Source organism: Oncorhynchus gorbuscha, linkage group LG18 (assembly GCF_021184085.1).
Source record: "Oncorhynchus gorbuscha isolate QuinsamMale2020 ecotype Even-year linkage group LG18, OgorEven_v1.0, whole genome shotgun sequence".
Lineage (NCBI taxonomy): Eukaryota > Metazoa > Chordata > Actinopteri > Salmoniformes > Salmonidae > Oncorhynchus > Oncorhynchus gorbuscha.
In genome coordinates, this window is record NC_060190.1 from 25,317,905 (window position 1) to 25,335,997 (window position 18,093).

Genomic DNA, 18,093 nt, shown 5'->3' on the forward strand with positions numbered 1-18,093 from the left:
GTGACCCACAATTGGAGCCATTAGGCTGTGTGTGTCCAAATCGACAAGGACACTGCCTTTGGATTGGGACACAGCCATAGTCTGGTTCAGTACATAAAGCACACATTCATGGCTTGCGAGACGAAAGAAATTCATTATCAGTGAAGTGCTTTCAGTCATCACTGTAGCCCACGTGTTGGGAGTATAAGTAGGCTACATTAAACCACTTACTGATGCAGATTAGTTCAACACACTATCACAGCTTATTGTGAAATAGACAAAAATACTTATTTTCCACCATAATTTGCAAATAAATTCATTAAAAATCCTACAATGTGATTTTCTGGATTTTTTTCCCTAATTTTGTCTGTCATAGTTGAAGTGTACCTATGATGAAAATTACAGGCCTCTCATCTTTTTAAGTGGGAGAACTTGTACAATTGGTGGCTGACTAAATACTTTTTTGCCCCACTGTACATACAGTGGGGAGAACAAGTATTAGATAACCTGCAAAATCAGCAGTGTTTCCCACTTACAAAGCATGACGGGGTCTGTAATTTTTTATCATAGGTACACTTCAACAAAATACATTTTTAAGTAATTAATTAGCATTTCATTGTATGACATAAGTATTTGATACATCAGAAAAGCAGAACTTCATATTTGGTACAGAAACCTTTGTTTGCAATTACAAAGATCATACATTTCCTGTAGTTCTTGACCAGGTTTGCACACACTGCAGCAGGGATTTTGGCCCAATCCTCCATACAGACCTTCTTCAGATCCTTCAGGTTTCGGGGCTGTCGCTGGGCAATACTGACTTTCAGCTCCCTCCAAAGATTTTCTATTGGGTTCAGGTCTGGAGACTGAGCTAGGCTCCAGGACCTTGAAATGCTTCTTACAGAGCCACTCCTTAGTTGCCCTGGCTGTGTGTTTTGGGTCGTTGTCATGCTGGAAGACCCAGCCACGACCCATCTTCAATGCTCTTACTGAGGGAAGGAGGGTGTTGGCCAAGATCTCGCGATACATGGCCCCATCCATCCTCCCCTCAATACGGTGCAGTCGTCATGTATCAGCAGAAAATCATCCCCAAAGAATGATGTTTCCACCTCCATGCTTCACGGTTGGGATGGTGTTCTTAGGGTTGTACTAATCCTTCTTCCTCCAAACACGGAGAGTGGAGTTTAGACCAAAAAGCTCTATTTTTGTCTCATCAGACCACATGATCTTCTCTCATTCCTCCTCTGGATCATTCAGATGGTCATTGGCAAACTTCAGACGGGCCTGGACATGCGCTGGCTTGAGCAGGGGGACCTTGCGTGCGCTGCAGGATTTTAATCCATGACAGCGTAGTGTGTTACTAATGGTTTTCTTTGAGACTGTGGTCCCAGCTCTCTTCAGGTCATTGACCAGGTCCTGCCGTGTAGTTCTGGGCTGATCCCTCACCTTCCTTATGATCATTGATGCCCCACGAGGTGAGATCTTGCATGGAGCCCCAGATCGAGGGTGATTGACCGTTATCTTGAACTTCTTCCATTTTCTAATAATTGCGCCAACAACTGTTGCCTTCTCACTATTGTCCTGTAGCCCATCCCAGCCTTGTGCAGGTCTACAATTTTATCCTTGATATCCTTACACAGCTCCCTGGTCTCGGCCATTGTGGAGAGGTTGGAGTCTGTTTGATTGAGCGTGTGGACAGGTGTCTTTTATACAGGTAACAAGTGGAGAAGAGGGATTCTTAAAGAAAAACTAACAGGTCTGTGAGAGCCGGAATTCTAACTGGTTGGTAGGTGATCAAATACTTATGTCATGCAATAAAATGCTAATTAATTACTTAAAAATCATACAATGTGATTTTCTGGATTTTAGTTTTAGATTCCGTCTCTCACATTTGAAGTGTACCTATGATAAAAATTACAGACCTCTACATGCTTTGTAAGTAGGAAAACCTGCAAAACCGGCAGTGTATCAAATACTTGTTCTCCCCACTGTATATATATTTTTTTACCCCCTTTTCTCCCCAATAGGTAATTACAGTCTTGTCATATCACTGCAACTCCAGTACGGACTCGGGAGAGACGAAGGTAGAGAGCCATGTCTCCTCCAAAACACGACCCTGCCAAGTCGCACTGCTTCTTGACACACTGCTCACTTAACCCGGAAGTCAGCTGCATCAATGTGTCAGAAGAAACACCGTCCAACTGGTGACTGTGTCAGAGTGCATGTGCCCGGCCAGCCACAGGAGTCACTAGACCGCAATGGGACAAGGACATCCTGGCCGGCCAAACCCTTCCCTATCCCAGACAACGCTGGGCCAATTGTGCGTCGCCTCATGGGTCTATTGGTCGCTGCCGCCTGCGACACAGCCCGGGCTCGAACCCGGATTTGTAGTGACGCCACTTGGGAGGCGCTAGTCTGGTGTAATTCTAACTACCCAGATATGTTTATTATTCACCTACGTGAGCTGAATTTCCTAAATGACAAGCAGTTATAGTTAAAGGCTAACAACAAGCACTAAGCATGACACATACAATATAGGCCAATGCCATGGCACATCACATTTTGGACATCTAGGCAAAACTGGAGCCGGTAACAACATCTCCACCCCACTGATCCTCAACACTGGGGCCCCACAAGGGTGTGTTCTCAGCACTATGCTGTACTCCCTGTTCACCCACGACTGACTGGCCATGCACGCCTCCAACTCAATCAAGTTTGCAGACGACACTACAGTGGTAGGCTTGATTACCAACAACGATGAGATGGCCTACAGGGATGAGGTGAGGGCCCTCGGAGTGTGGTGTCAGGAAAATAACCCCACACTCAATGTCAACAAAACAAAGGAGATGATCATGGACTTCAGGAAACAGCAGAGGGAGCAGCCCCCTATTCACATTGAAGGGACAGTAGTGGTGAGGGTGGAAAGTTTTAAGTTCCTCGGCGTACACAAACTGAAATGGTCCACCCACACAGACAGTGTTTTGAAGAAGGTGCAGCCTCAGGAGGCTGAATAAATTTGGCTTGTCACCAAAAACACACAAACTTCTACAGATGCACAATCGAGAGCATCCTGGCGGGCTGTATCACCGCCTGGTACGGCAACTGCTCCGCACACAACCATAAGGCTCTCCAGATGGTAGTGAGGTCTGCACAACGCATCACCGGGGGCAAACTACCTGCCCTCCAGGACACCTACACCACCCAATGTCACAGGAAGGCCAAAAATATCATCAAGGACAACAATTACCCGAGCCACTGCCTGTTCACCCCGCTATCATCCAGAAGGTGAGGTCGGTACAGGTGCATCAAAGCGGGGACCGAGAGACTGAAAAACAGCTTCTATCTCAAGGCCATCAAACTGTTAAACAGCTATCACTAACATTGAGTGGCTACTGACTCAACTCCAGCCACTTTGTAATGGAAAAATGTATCACAAGCCACTTTAAACTATGCCACTAATGTTTACATACCCTACATTACTCATCTCATATGTATATACTGTACTCGATACCATCTACTGCATCTTGCATATGCCGTTCGGCCATCACTCATTCATATATCTTTATGTACATATTCTGATTCATTCCTTTACACTTGTGTGTGTGTATAAGGTAGTTGTTGTGAAATTGTTAAGTTAGATTACTTGTTAGATATTACTGCATGGTCGGAACTAGAAGCACAAGCATTTCGCTACACTCACATTAACATCTGCTAACCATGTGTATGTGACAAATAACATTTGATTTGAGGCTGGTCCTTCCATCGAGATGTACAGTATTTCAAACCCTAATATTGTTATGTTAGTAAGTTCTCCCTATGACTGTCCATCTCAGCTACTCTATGGGCACCAGCTTTTTAAAAACCCTCACAGCAGCAACATAAACATGCGTTGGAACTCGGAAACAAACACTCCAAACAAAAGATCTGTTGTGTGGCTTGATCCACAGACAGCCTTAGCCTCAATATGTGTCACGACCTCACCTCATTCATGTTGCACGGTATACCAAAGCTTTTTCGATACTAGTACATGAAAAAGGGTTCGGGACTTGATTTAAAAAATAAAAAACTTTCGGTACTTCTGTCAAATGTGTCTCACATCGTCTACTGATTGAGGATCGAGTCTCTCTATCAGCACAGCTGATGTCCCCTTATTACGTGTGAGCACCGTGCCTGCTCCACTTTGAGCCGTCCTCCCCTCAGCAGCCTCCACTGCAGTCCCCACTCTTGCTGCGAAGAAGTTAACACACTTGAATAATGCAGAAAAGCTAAAACTGTTAATTACTGTTCGCAAAACAAAATGTCCATTACAGGCTAGAAGAATTTACAATGCAAGAAGATGCATGTAGCTTCCATCTTAGTAGGCTAACTTTCCTTGTTAGCTTACTGCTAAAGCTAACATCAATTCACTACCCTAGTACCTTGTTTGTGATAATATGCAAACCACAATGTAAAATATTGCTGATTTGAAAGCTGATCGTCACAAAAAAAAATGTTATTAATTCACTTTGTGTCCTCTGTCTCATGTCTCTCCCAATCAAGATCATGTTCACTAGATCCTTGAGCTGATTGTGTGTAAATGATGTCATGGGCCTTAAAGAAACAGCACACACTTTTACAAAAGAAGAGATTGCTTCGTCGATGCAAATGTTTTTGATCAGTACAATAAAATAAGTCCCAAATGCATGCACACTCCTATTGAATATGCATTCACCTGTATTGTGTGATTACGCCAAGGCTACATCTTGATTTACCCAGTTTAAAATCGATAGACTAGAGATTTACCATTCAAATAAATAATTACAATTATGTAGTTAAAATATTATCATTATTTTATTTTTTACAAATGTATTATTTGATTGTATAATTGATTCATTAAAGCATACATTCAAAAATCAAACATGCCAAATGTAATGATAGTGAACTCAAAAGATCTATATGGATGCAATTCTGGACCTGGGCTAATACGCCTTTGTTGTTGTTGCCATTGTCTCGTTGTGGTATCAAGTACCGCGATGGTATTGAGTATCTTGATAGTAAACCTGGTATCAAAGTCAAAATTTGGGTATCGTGACACTACACCTAATGATACGCACAGATGAACTCACTCGTGTCTTGCTGTAAACCGCCAGGCTAGTTTTTGCGCTGCCTCGTTGCTGCGTCAAAGAACAGGCTAGCTCTCGGTTACCGTAGAATGGCTGAGCTGGAACTACTAAGGCTTGTCTCTAGGTGAAACGACAGGCTGCACCACTGGGAAACTGTACGCCCTTGTGTCACTCCAAAACCACAGACAACTCATGAATAGTCTCAGTGTAAAAGAACTGCAAACGTTCAACGTCTTCTCACTGTAAATGTAAGGAACATCGCAAAGAGTATCCAGAGCAACAAAAGAATTGTCTTGTACAAAATGGTACATAAATCCCTACAGCAAGGTCAAGAGCAAGAGGGGGGCCTTCACTTGGAATGCAACAACAATACACAGAATGTTTCAAATACATAGGTTTCACATTGACAAAGAACATACCAGCAAGACGGGTTGAGCCCTGAATAATGGATGCTCTGGCTTTCACCATTCCGTCACTACTAGCAACGATAACACGGTACCCAGTTACTTCTCTCTCTCCTCATACACCAGAGGTTGCCTCACCTCGCATATCTAGTTCAAATGGTGCAGTCACATTCTTTCCCACAACAGTCGGGCTTTTAGAACTGTACAACAATGGCAAATAGCTTGTGTAAGGACGAGTACAAGTACACATTTCCAATGTTGTCATCCATCTCTTCATTGACATACCACCCGATAACATAATCAGTAACTACCGTGGCCGGGCCCCAGGGAAAGAGTTTTCTAAAGAGAGACAGGAAAGGAAACACATGCTGTCAAAGATGTACTGCCATATCGACCGTTGTGAGTCTTTGACTCCTGTGTTATGGATGGGTCTGCGGGTCACACTTAATATTGCAAAAACCCTATACCAGAGTAAATATCTGGGTAATATATTATAATGTACGCAATTACCCTGTAATAGGATAGAAGTAAACGCTCTTATGGCTTGCTTACCATCTTTTGCAGACGTTTTAGAAAACAGGTTAGCACTGTGTACAGTAGCTGCTTGTAAGTAAGATTATATGACATAAATTATCTAAGACTAGGCCTATATGAGAACATATTCCCTCATAGCTACCCAGGAATAAGACTTTTGTGAATTAGTCAATGTGTTTCCCTGCTGCTTAATGCTATACCTGTATACCCGAGCTTTTGACAGACATCCATGCCAGGGGAAGATAGTGCTGAAGGGGGACTGGTGACCACTGCCTGTCTGCCAACTCTAATAACAGAGACGTCGACAGGGCTGAAGGGGCTTGTCGTCGCAATGGCAGCGATGTGAGATGCTGGCTCCACTCCAGATTCCAGTCTGTATGTTTGTGTGCATGTTTGAGATGCATTTTTTGGATACTTGCCCTGCCCTATGGGGCACCAACTGGCATATTATTATTGCATAATTACAAACAGTCTGCCCAGAATTTATCCTTGTGTGAAACCCAGCCCCTCCCCCCAAAAAATCTGATTCTCTTACAAAAAACCCTAACAGATGGAAAATCATAAATGACCTATTTTCAAATCACACAGAGATTATTCATGCTGGTTTACATGGTTATTGAGGCTGTGGGTTTTGGGTTTGCCTATAACCTACATCAGGCTAGCTCTGTGACAAAGAGATGGATACAGAAGAGAAGGGTGCATCTCAATAGTTTAAAGTAGCTTCCTTTAGTTGTCTTCTTTAGGTAATTTGCACGGGACATTAAAGAAAATGACAGGCGAGAGGAAGCCACTTGAGACTTGTGAGATGCACCCAATTAAATGTGAAATGTGTGATCTCCTACCAACACGGGAAGAGAGTGCAGCTGTCTCCAGAGTACATTTCCCTCCCAATTTCTGGCTATTATGCATAAGTCACTCACACACACAACATAAGACAGCCCCAATGTGCGATGACGCAACTAAACTTTCCACCAGTTACGTACATAATGTTGATGCTGACAAAGCTTGCTTTCAGAAGCCATCTGCAAAGCAGTTTAAAGCTGTGCAAACAATCCAGCTAAATACTGTTCCTGCTTAATGGCACTAATTGAATACAGCTCAGGCGGTACGGGTTGTTGGCTGCCACCACCACCAAACTGAAATCCTATTAAATAGGAGTAGCTGTTCTGACTTAAACAGAAGGACTAAAACAAAAACAACACGGGAAACCCAGAGATTTGTTCAAAATGTTTACTCTGACTGGAAGGCGTGTGGACAACGGTCCGGTCTTCTGCCATCTGTATTAACGGTCAAGCTATCAACTGGCGGGACTCTAGTTCACCATGGGTTATTGGAAGGGTAAAAAGAATATATCATGGACAGATGCAAACTAAGCAGGATAGTTGTCATGACAAGTCATTCCATCCCACTGGGCACATACTGGTTGAATCAACCCTGTTTCAACTCCCGAGTGGCCCAGCGGTCTAAGGCACTGTATCTCAGTGCTTGAGGTGTCACTACAGACACCCTGGTTCGAATCCAGGCTGTATCACAAACAGTTGTGATTGCGAGTCCCATAGCATACCACCCTGCATACCATTGCTGGCTTGCTTCTGAAGCTAAGCCGGGTTGTTCCTGGTGGAAGGACCTGCTGGAAGTGGTGTTGGAGGGCCAGTAGGAGGCACTCTTTCCTCTGGTCTAAAGAAAATATCCCACTGCCCTGTGTAGGGTGCTGTCTTTCGGATGGGATATTAAACAGGTGTCCTGACTCTCTGAGGTCATTAAAGAACCCATGGCACTTATCGTAAGAGTAGGGGTGTTAACCCCGGTGTCCTGGCTAAATTCCCAATCTGGCCCTAAAACCCATCACGGTCACTTAATAACCCCCAGTTTCCAATTGGCTCATTAATCCCCCTCCTCTCCCCTGTAACTATTCCCCAGGTTGTTGCTGCAAATGAGAATGTGTTTTCAGTCAACTTACCTGGTAAAATAACTACTAAAAAAATATGACAGTGCACAATTGACCCAGCTTCATTCGGGTTTGGCCGGTGTAGGCCGTCATTGTAAATAAGAATTTGTGCTTAACTGACTTGCTTAGCTCAATAAAATAAAAATGTAATAATATAAAACTTCTATGTAAATTTTCAGTGTATTGTGATGTGGAAAATACGACTTAACCTGACTAACAGGTTGTAACATCAATATAATTTCAACATAATCATTAGAACTGTTTATACCTTGAACTTTTGTTGAAAAGTCCACATAGAAATGTAAACATTTTTTTTTATACGATAATCAATACACTGTATCTAAGCCCATTCGATCTGTCCCACGAGGTGGTTTGAGTAAAAGTATTATTATTAGATTTTTTTTCAGGAGAATTGACATTGAAATGACTAAAACTAAATCCTAACGATAATAGACTTAAATGTATAGTCTCTTTACTCTGTCCAGCTTGCTAACAGTCATCGAAATGAAAGCTAGAAAGTCGGGGAAAAGGAAGTATGACGGCAAGGAAATAGAACCAATTTTAAGTGCGGCCATCCGGACCTTTGTAAATTTGGTCATATGTGCAGTTTAATTCTTAAAACCTGTTTGGGATAGGGACAATATTTTCACGTCCGGATGAAAAGCGTGCCCAAAGTAAACTGCCTGCTACTCAGGCCAAGAAGCTAGGATGTGCGCATATAATTGGTAAATTTGGACAGGAAACACTAACGTTTCCAAAACTTTTAAAATTATGTCTGGGAGTATAACAAAACTTATTTGGCATGCGAAACCCCGAGGACAAACCACCCAGGAAATGTTATTTTTGAGGTGACTGTTTTCAATTGGTTTTCTATAGGAATCTAGATTTCTGAGGCATCTGGTTGCAGTTCCTAGGGCTTCCACTAGATGTCAACAGTCGTTTATAAATTGTTTGATGTTTATCTTTTGAGTAATGAAGAAGTATGGCTGTTCAGACTGAGTGTCAAAGTCTAGTGTACTGTTGTGTTTGGGGCACGTGACCTAGCGCTCCCTCCACTTTAATTGTTCTGAATCAAACGCGCCAAATAAATTGACATTTTGGGGATATAACGACGGAATCAATCAAACAAAAGGATCATTTGTGATGTTTATGGGACATATTGGAGTGCCAACAGAAAAAGTTCTTCAAAGGTAAGGCATGAATTATATTGTTATTTCTGAGTTTTGTGTTACGCCTGGCAGGTTGAAATATGATTGTCATGCATTTGTTTGATGGGGTGCTGTACTCAGTTAATAGCATGGTTTGCTTTCACAGTAAAGCCTTTTTGAAATCGGATGCAGTGGCTGGATTAACAAGAAGTTAAGCTTTATTATTTTTGTGTATTACAATTGTATGAAAGTTAAATATTTCTAATAATTTATTTTGAATTTAACATTGGAGTGATACATGAGCAGATGATGCGCAAGTAGAGATACTGGTGTGCAAAAGAGAATAAAAGTAAATAAAATAAAAACAATTATGGGGATGAGGTAGGAAGATTGGGTGGGCTATTTACAGATGGACTATGCACAGCTGCAGTGATCGGTTAGCTGCTCAGATAGTTGATGTTTAAAGTTGGTGAGGGAAATAAGTCTCCAACTTCAGCAATTTTTGCAATTTGTTCCAGTCACTGGCAGCAGAGAACTGGAAGGAAAGGCGGCCAAATTAGGTGTTTGCTTTTGGGATGATCAGTGAGATATACCTGCTGGAACGTGTGCTACGGGTAGGTGTTGTTATCGTGACCAGTGAACTGAGATAAGGCAGAGCTTTACCTAGCATAGACTTATAGATGACCTGGAGCCAGTGGGTCTGACGACGAATATGTAGCGAGGGCCAGCCGACTAGAGCATACAAGTCGCAGTGGTTGGTGGTATAAGGTGATTTGGTAACAAAACAGATGACACTGTGATAGACTGCATCCAGTTTGCTGAGTAAAGCGTTGGAAGCTATTTTGTAGATGACATCACCGAAGTCGAGGATCGGTAGGATTGTCAGTTTTACTAGGGTAAGGTTGGCGGCGTGAGTTTAGGAGGCTTTGTTGCGAAATAGAAAGCCGATTATAGATTTGATTTTGGATTGGAGATGTTTAATATGAGTCTGGAAGGAGAGTTTACAGTCTAGCCAGACACCTAGGTATTTATAGTTGTCCACATATTCTAGGATGGAACCGTCCAGGGTGGTGATGCTAGTCGGGCAGGTGCGGGCAGTGAACGATTGAAAAGCATGCATTTGGTTTTACTAGCGTTTAAGAGCAGTTGGAGGCCATGGAAGGAGTGTTGTATGGCATTGAAGCTCGTTTGGAGGTTAGTTAGCGCAGTGTCCAAGGAAGGGCCAGAAGTATACAGAATGGTGTCGTCTACGTAGAGGTGGATCAGGGAATTGCCCGCAGCAAGAGCGACATCATTGATATATACAGAGAAAAGAGTCGGCCCGAGAATTGAACCCTGTGGTATCCCCATAGAGACTGCCAGAGGACCGGACAACATGGCCTCCGATTTGACACACTGAACTCTGTCTGCAAAGTAGTTGGTGAACCAGGTGAAGCAATCATTAGAAAAACCAAGGCTATTGAGTCTGCCGATAAGAATACGGTGATTGACAGAGTCGAAAGCCTTGGCCAGGTCGGTGAAGATGGCTGCACAGTACTGTCTTTTATCGATGGCGGTTATGATATTGTTTATTACCTTGAGCATGGCTGAGGTGCACCCGTGACCGGCCCGGAAGCCGGATTGCACAGCAGAGAAGGTACGGTGGAATTCGAAATGATCAGTGATCCGTTTATTAACTTGGCTTTCGAAGACTTTAGATAGTAGGATATACTTGGTGGTGTGGGGGTCCTTAATAATTGATCAAGTGGTGGTTGGGTCTATGAAATAATCCCATAGTGTCCCACTGTTCCGGAGGGAGACCCACACAAGCCCAGAAGCAATAAAAGCAATTAAGGGGGGGGGGGGGCAGCAGTCGATATGGCCCTCAGGCATCAGATCTGTAACTAAGGATGGATGGAGGGAGAACAGTATTGTTGGGTGGAGAAACTGCTTCAACGTGTGAAAGAAAGTGAGTTGTAAGCCACTTTAGGTGGTTTATTGCTTTTTATTCTGCATCCACTGATATCAACCATTGGTCTGTGTGATTAACAGGGGCTGAGCTAGAGTGATGTATGTAAGACAAGGGCAGATCCCGAAGAGGTCTGGGGGTGATTCATCTCACAAAAAAAACGTCTATAAAGTTCAAATGGGTTTCACAAAAAAACTATTATGACCCATCTATGAAAAGCCGAGACTCTCACGAACATGTACATTTAATGTATTGCTCTATGGTGCTCACAAGCCACTCAAGAGTAGTTAGGAGGTAAGGAGTAGCTTCAGTCTATAGCTGGAGGACTCCTGATATCTCCAGGAGTGATAAGTAAAATTTGTGTCTTTATCGGTTGTCTAGTACTGTCTTTTTGCAAGCTAGGGCCATTTACTTTAAGTCCTGTCTGTTTTCCCAGTAGCCTACTTGGTGTGTGAACTTGCCGACTGCTAATAACTTGCAGATGATTGCTGATACATCAGCCTGGATCAAGGGGCAGGGCAATTTTTGACGTGCTTGGTAATCAGTGGCTGTATTGGAGGGGGGAGTTGTTTCTCCTCTCCTAAGCTATCAGCAATTAGTACGGGGGGGGGGGGGGGGTGCTCTTCACATCTGCTAGGAAATTAGCAATTAGTGTTAGTACTTCAGTCTCCACTGGTTTCTTAGCGGTGGTCTCGTCGGCAAAACTAAGATCATCACAGAAAACAAAAACGGTTCTGTCGAGTTGTTCAAGGCAGGAAAGAAGGTGCCACTCTCACTTGAGTATCTTACCTAGTTATTTTCAGATGATCTCATTTAGCTCTTTTGTAGCTTTGGCAACTTTCTATACCTCACCCTTTCAAAATCCCCTCCAACACACAAGACAGGCAATTTGCGTGACCTCATCTTTACTAGAGGCTGTTTTCCTACTAATCTCACTGCAAACCCCATCCAGGTCTCTGATCACTACTTTGTTGACCTTCTCTGTCTCCCTTTCCTCCAGCCCCTACCCAGATGGTCATGATCTGTCAATCTTTCTCTTGCTCTCTCTTCTATCCTATCATCACTCCCTTCTGCTAAATCCTTCTCCCTCCTGCCTCTTTGACCCTACTCTCCTCCCTTTCCGCATCCTATGACTCTCACATTCCCCTTTCCTGCTGGTCGGCTCATCCATCCCCTCTTGCTCTGTGGCTGCGTGACTCATTACGAGCTTACAGGGCTGTGGGCAGCTGAGCAGAAAAGGAGAACTAAACTTCTGGAGGACCTATCATCCTTTACTCTCTCAGTCTTCTCTTCCCCTGTATCAGCTGCTAAAGCCACTTTCTATCACTCTAAAGTTCACGCGTCGGCCTCTAAACCTAGGAAACTATTTTCCACCTTCTCACTCTCTTCTCTCTATAGTCACTCTGCTCTTTCATAACCTCAAATGGTCACTCCCATCATTGCTATGTGGATGACACAACTACCCCCCCCCCCCCTTGACAAGACAGCTGCTTTTCCTCCGGGGGAAGGACTGCCGGCTCAAACCTCTCCATCACAGTTGACAACTCCAGTTTCACCCAACAAATATTCTTTGCGTGACCCTGGACAACACCTTCCCCGCTAACATGACATTAGTGACTCGTTCATGCTCTACAATATCCGTAGAGTACGACCCTACCTCACAAAAGAAGCAGCGCATGTACTAATCCAGGCACTTACCTACTGTCTGGGCTCCCCGCTTGTGCCATCAAACCCCCTGCAACTTATCCAGAACGCGGACGCCTGGTTTTTAACATTCCCAACTTCTCCCAAGTCACCCTGCTCCTCCACACATTCCAACGGACTTCCAGCTGAAGCTCGCATACACTACAAGACCATAGCACTTGCCTACGGAGCAAGAACTGCCCCATGAGCAAACGCATCACCCCAAGCACTGAGTTCTGCCACCTCTGGTCTCTTGGCCCTCCCACACCTACGGGAGGGCAGGTCCCACTCAACCCAGTCCAAGCTCTGCTTTGTCCTGGCACCCCAATGGTGGGACCAGCTTCCCCCTGAAGCTAGTACAGCAGAAACCCAACCTCAACACAAGAGGTTGATGGCACTTTAATTGGGAAGAACGGGCATGTGGTAATGACCGGCGAGGAACGGTATCAAACACACGGTTTATAGGTGTTTAATGCTGTTCCATTTGCTCCTTTCCGGCCATTATTATGAGCAGTTATTCCCTCTGCAGCCTCCACTACTCTTTGAAGAGTATCTCAAATAATCCCTCCCATGCCAGTGATGTCCCACCTAGCTATTTTAAGATTAACTGCAAATTTTGTCTGCTAAATGATTTGTTCTACACAGAATATCATAGGGAATCCCAGGACATGGGGTCTGTAATAAACTCGCATAGCTGCAGTCAAACTCCGCAACAGTTGTCACTGACTAGTTGGATATATTTCCCACTGGGCAAACCATTTATGCACTTTCGCTCAGGGTTTTTCTTGGGGGAACTTTTTATTTATTGACATTTGCCAATAACAAATCAACTGTTTGTCAAAAGAACGTGCAGATAAATGAAAGTTGATAAAAAAATGCTTGTGTCTGATGAAATGCTTGAGCCTGATGAGGTTATTAACAGATAATGTTCCATTGGTTCAGGGTGAAATACAGTATAGAATTTTTTTTTTTTTTTGCCTGGCCTCAAATTCTAGATGTAACATAGTGAAACTAAATATGTGACACTGAAATTAGTATGTTATCTTACATTTGGTATAGTTACTTAAGCCACAAATGAAAGGAGGTTGGATGGGTAGGCTACTTAGTATGTTAGCTAACCCCTAACCTTAACCCTAATGGAGTATTCCTTAAAGGGCCGTAGCCATTTCCTGCAGTCAAATTACCTAGCGGCCTCATGGGTGGAATGTTAATATTTGTTCTGATATGATAATTAAACTTTTTTTAAATAACACCTCATCCAGGGTTTGTCAAATTGTTTTGTTATATTTAAGTCTTCTATGATGTATACTGAACCAAAATATGAACACAACATCTAAAGTGTTGCTTCATGAGCTGAAATAAAAGATCCCAAAAATGTTCAATTAGCACTAAACTTCTCTAAAATTGTGCACAAATAATAATAATCCGTCCAACTGACTAAAACTGGTTAAACATGATCATTACACAGGTGTGCCTTGTGCTGGGGACAATTAAAAAGCCACTCTAAAATGTGTCATTTTATCACAACACAATGCCACAGTTGTCTCAAGTTGAGCGGAGTGTGCAATTGGCATGCTGAGTGCAGGAATGTCAACCACAGATGTTGCCAGAGAATTGAATGTTAATTTCTCTACCATAAGCCACCTCCAACATTGTTTTAGAGAATTTGGAAGTACATCCAACCGGCCTCACAACCGCAGACCATGTGTAGTCACGCCAGGCCAGGACCTCCACATCCAGCCTACAGAGAGGAGGTGAGGGCCCTCGGAGTGTGGTGTCATGAAAATAACCTCACACTCAACGTCAACAAAACTAAGGAGATGATTGTGGACTTCAGGAAACAGCAGAGGGAACACCCCCCTATCCACATCGATGGAACAGTAGTGGAGAGGGTAGCAAGTTTTAAGTTCCTCGGCATACACATCACAGACAAACTGAATTGGTCCACTCACACTGACAGCGTCGTGAAGAAGGCGCAACAGCGCCTCTTCAACCTCAGGAGGCTGAAGAAATTCGGCTTGTCACCAAAAGCACTCACAAACTTCTACAGAAGCACAATCGAGAGCCTCCTGGCGGGCTGTATCACCGCCTGATACAGCAACTGCTCCGCCCTCAACCGTAAGGCTCTCCAGAGAGTAGTGAGGTCTGCACAACGCATCACCGGGGGCAAACCACCTGCCCTCCAGGACACCTACACCACCCGATGTTACAGGAAGGCCATAAAGTTCATCAAGGACATCAACCACCCGAGCCACTGCCTGTTCACCCGCTATCATCCAGAAGGAGAGGTCAGTACAGGTGCATCAAAGCTGGGACCGAGAGACTGAAAAACAGCTTCTATCTCAAGGCCATCAGACTGTTAAACAGCCACCACTAACATTGAGTGGCTGCTGCCAACACACTGTCATTGACACTGACCCAACTCCAGCCACTTTAATAATGGGAATTGATGGGAAATTATGTAAATATATCACTAGCCACTTTAAACAATGCTACCTTATATAATGTTACTTACCCTACATTATTCATCTCATATGCATACGTATATACTGTATTCTATATCATCGACTGCATCCTTATGTAATACATGTATCACTAGCCACTTTAACTATGCCACTTTGTTTACTTTGTCTACATACTCATCTCATATGTATATACTGTACTCGATACCATCTACTGTATGCTGCCCTGTACCATCACTCATTCATATATCCTTATGTACATATTCTTTATCCCCTTACACTGTGTATAAGACAGTAGTTTTGGAATTGTTAGTTAGATTACTTGTTGGTTATCACTGCATTGTTGGAACTAGAAGCACAAGCATTTCGCTACACTCGCATTAACATCTGCTAACCGTGTGTATGTGACAAATAAAATTTGATTTGATGATTTGATTTGATCTTCACCTGCGGGATCGCCTGAGACCAACCACCCGGACAGCTGATGAAACTAAGGAGTATTTCTGTCTGTAATAAAGCCCTTTTGTGGGGAAAAGCTCATTCTGATTGGCTCACCTATGGCTGCGCCCCTGCCCAGTCATGTGAAATCCATAGATTAGTAAAATCCTTGAATCCATATTTTTGTTCAGTATATATTTTGTTGTATTGATACATATATAATACATTGTAGAACAATCCACACAGATATATATATATCTATATAGATATATCTATATATATATATATATATAGATATATATAGATATATATATATATATATATATATATATATATATATATATATATATATATATATATATATATATATATATAGATATATATATATATATCTATATCTATATATCGATATATATATATATATATATATCTATATATATATCTATATATAGATATATATATATATATATATATATATATATATATATATATATATATATATATATATATATATATATATATATATATATATATATATATATATATATATATATATATATATATATATATATATATATATATATATATCTATATATATATATCTATATATAGATATATATATATATATATATCTATATATATATATATATAGATATATATATATATATATATATATCTATATATATATATAGATATATATCTATATATATCTATATATATATATCTATATATATATATATATATATATATATCTATATATATCTATATATATATCTATATATATATCTATATATATATCTATATATATATATATATATATATATATATCTATATATATCTATATATATCTATATATATATATATATATATCTATATATATCTATATATATATATAGATATATATAGATATATATAGATATATATAGATATATATATATAGATATATATATATATATATATATATATATATATATATCTATATATATCTATATATATATATATATATATATAGATATATATCTATCTATATATCTATCTATCTATCTATATATATATATATATATATATATATATATATATACAGTGGGTTTACTGCCTGTTCAGGCAGTTAACCCACTGACCCTAGGCAGTCATTGAAAATAAGAAGTTGTTCTTAACTGACTTGCCTAGTTAAATAAAAATAAAAAATATATATATATAAAATAAGATGGAGACCAATCCACACTAATATATAGTGTGGATTGTTCTCCATCCGTCCCTGATTCAGAATATACCATTTTCGTAGTCATGGCATTCTTGGTTCAATTGTTAGCTACTGATGAATGGATGTCCACCGAATTTCCAGTATAAAACAAATTTGACCTCGGTTGACTTAACGTTACACCGCGCGCGCTCTGATCTCGATTCCCGAATATTGCGCATCTATAGGCTAAACTGTGGCTAAATATTACGAAAGTCAACTGTTCTCGTCCAGGTTTACTGTCAAAATCAAATACAGCTACAGTAATATATCCATCCAAACAGTATCCCTTGCATTATACTCGCTAACATTATAGTTTGCAAAGCTGTTCAGGAGTTAAAATGAGAACCATCAAAGTCACAGCCGAAGGTAAACATTATTGGCAAAAAAACACTTACCCTTGTATCAGAAGATAAAAACTGAAAACGAAGCCTAGAAATGGATTCGGGATTGCAGGAGCTGTTACTTCGAAACAACCCGTTTCAACACAAGCTTCTGGTACAGCCTTCTTTTGTATTGCCCAGTTCCCAGGAAACGGTGGGAAAAGAGGCGTGGTGAGTACGGTCAAGAGCGCTGCAATGTGGAGGCTTTGGAAGTAGGTTATCATTTCATGGATACAAAATAGCAAGGAAACTCATGATGGCAATTCAAACCAACTGAGTGTATCTTTCAGCCTCTGTATTACGAGTGGTTCATAGTCTAGTAGAGAGGGAGAGAGAGACACGCTTCAGCCTCCACCGATGCCAACTTCACAGGTGGCCAAGCCTGGACCATAGCCAAGGGTGACTGACCTTGTCAGATATGGGATAACAACAGGATGTGTTCACAGCCTGGTATCAGAGACTAGACATAACATAGTACATGTAAATCCTGCATGCTCAAATTAGTAAATGTTACATTTGGTACGGTTACATAAAGCAGATGGTTACTTGGGTGGCTGTATAACCAAACGTTTAGCAACCCAAAGGTTGTGAGTTTGAATCTCATCATGGACAACTTTAGCATTTGAGCAACTTTTCAACTACTTACTACTTTTTTAGCGACAGTACTTTGCAACTACTTAGGATATTAGCTAACCCTTCCCCTTTTAGCTAACAATTTCACAAACCCTAACCGTAACCCTTTAACCTAACTCTTAAACCTAACCCCTAGCCTAGCTAACGTTAGCCAGATATACCTAACCCCTAGCCTAGCTAACGTTAGCCAG

At 41.4% G+C, this 18,093-nt stretch overlaps 1 pseudogene; it reads right to left on the minus strand.

Moving 5' to 3' along the window:
* The window catches only part of LOC124003585, a 73,473-nt pseudogene that overhangs the window by 16,046 nt on the left and 39,334 nt on the right, over positions 1 to 18,093 (minus strand).